The sequence below is a fragment of the Talpa europaea genome (assembly GCF_964194135.1).
Source record: "Talpa europaea genome assembly, chromosome: X".
Taxonomy (NCBI): Eukaryota; Metazoa; Chordata; class Mammalia; order Eulipotyphla; family Talpidae; genus Talpa; species Talpa europaea.
Genome location: NC_140081.1, coordinates 28,002,606 through 28,004,931, shown reverse-complemented (window position 1 = coordinate 28,004,931; position 2,326 = coordinate 28,002,606). Strand labels below are relative to the sequence as shown.

Genomic DNA, 2,326 nt, shown 5'->3' with positions numbered 1-2,326 from the left:
GTCAAATGCTTTCTCAGCATCTATTTATATGATCATAGGGTTTTTTATTTTTCTTTTTGATAATGTGTTAGATTACATTAATTGATTTTTGGATGTTGAACCATTTAATCTTTTCAAAGAACCAACTTTACCTTTCATTCATACTCATCATTTTTCTGTTTTTCATTGATTTCTACCCTTGCTTTTTCTGAAGATCATTAAGAAAAAGCTTAGATAATTAAGATGAGTTCTCCTTTTCTAATATAGTCATTTAAAACTGTAAATTTCTGACTTTCCCTATGTTGGGCTCATGTGTGAGACACTGACCTATGAGGCACTGGTTCGGTAAACTCCCAGTCTCTATAGCAGACACTCGCTACCAAGGCAAATTTGCCAGTCCTTCTTGCTTTCCCTCCTAATGCATTGTTTCTTCCCTTCCCAGGCAGGTTTTTTAAAATTCTAAATTCTAGCCCATCTGGCACCTACCTCTCACAGTTCAGACTGTTTAACAGGATGTCCTGTGTGTGGTGTTAGATTGTGTAACCTGAAAATTCACTTGTTTTTCTCATCTGTACAGTGGGTAGGATTTTTTTCATCAGTCAATTTCAGGTTTTGATTCCCACCATGACTAACATATCACACAGTTTCAGCTATTTTAAGTTTGTACCTGCCTAGCAACTGTGCTATCATTCCTAAAGAGATGAATATGCAGATATGGCAGAGGACAGAAATTAAATGGAGACCAAATAACTTTGTTAACCACAGTTGATTATTCATCAGTTCCTAAGCAGACAGATGTTGAAGAATGAACTTTCTGGGATGAAGATGCACCCCTAAACATAAAGATTGAAGAAGGGAATGGAAATGGAGCAACTCTACAAAATACTTTGGAACAACTTGAACCTATTTTAAGTACATGGCACCGACTATAAGGAAAACTCAGAAAATCATTATTAAGACAAGAGAAGCATTGGCTTTTCACATCCCAGACGGTAGCACAGGTTTCTCCAGTAGATCGGCAGCTGCACAAGATATGCCTTTTATTCATCAACCTCCTGAATTTGGTGACTTAGACACATGGCAGGAATATACCAATGCATGGGAAGAAGATGATACTGCTGCCAGGCAAGCAGTAGTTCTGAGGCAGCAGAAGATAAACAGACAGAAAAGAGAGCAGTGGAACAGCAGAGGAGGAAAATGGAAGAGGCAGCACAGTGACTAATGAAGAAGGAACAAAACAAAATTGGTGTAAGACCTTCACAACAAATGTTCTTCAAAATGCCTGTGCTAGCAGGAAAAATGTGATACGACCCAAGCAACATTTGTATGGATTTAAGAGAATTTTCAGAATACAAACACACTACCAGATTTTAATGCATTCATGAAAATGATCTAAGACACCAGGATTCCATGAAAGTACCTTGAACTTTTAGTGATTGAGACTCAAAAGAGCAAAAAAGGACTGTGAGGCAATTGTTTCTTCAATACACTCCAACTGTAAGATACTTGCTTGCTGTAGAGGAAATATTGCAAATGGAATATACCAGTACCTCTTCAAGATAGTGATTCTAGTTAAATAAATGGGTATAAATAATTTACGATAAGGAGAGAACTCTGCTATTTATAATGCTTTCCTTCAGTGTGCATCATGATTAAATATTTTTTTTGAGTTAGAAAAGAAGCTTTATTGTAGGTGATAGTACATACTCAAGAGTGAGTGCTGAGGGGAATCCCCAAAATAAATAATTTTAAATATTAAAAAAATGTTAGACTAAATTTCCATCTCATCACTGCTTGCCATATATTTTGATAAATTCTCTTTTCATTTTCTTTTCTTTTTAAGATTTATTTATGCGTACAAGAATTGGGGTACCGGCCAGAATTGTGGGGGGGTTGAGAGGACTCACCAGAGACAGAGTGGGGAACAGAACAGACAGACTGAAATACACTGCTGAGGGCAGCAGCTGGAGAGACATGAGAGGTCTGCTGGGCCTTGTGGGTTGCTACCTGGCCAGGGATCGAACTCTTGCTGCAGAGGCTGTGGATAGCTGCACAGGTTGCATCTTAACCCCTTACACCACTAGGGAGGCCCTCTCTTTTCATTTTCTTTCAGTTCAAAATACTAATTTCTTTGTTACCTTTATGTTATTTAAATATTTAATTCCCCCATATTTGTAATGTTACCAAATTTCTTTTTCTTTTTTTTTTTTTTAAAGATTATTTATACAAGCACTGGGTACAGTCAGAAGCGCAGGAGGGTGAGAGAATTCACCAGAGCCAGAGCGGGGAGCAGAACAGGCAGAAGGACTGAAGTACACTGCTGAGGGGAGCAGCTGGTGGCAGGAGA

General features: G+C 38.1%; 1 pseudogene across 1 annotated transcript; it reads left to right on the top strand.

The window, feature by feature from the left end:
- The first annotated feature begins 620 nt into the window (after positions 1 to 620).
- LOC311187500 (receptor-binding cancer antigen expressed on SiSo cells-like) lies at positions 621 to 1,284 on the top strand (annotated as a pseudogene). The gene has a single exon. The product of its transcript is annotated as a receptor-binding cancer antigen expressed on SiSo cells-like (transcript).
- Positions 1,285 to 2,326: the final 1,042 nt, after the last annotated feature.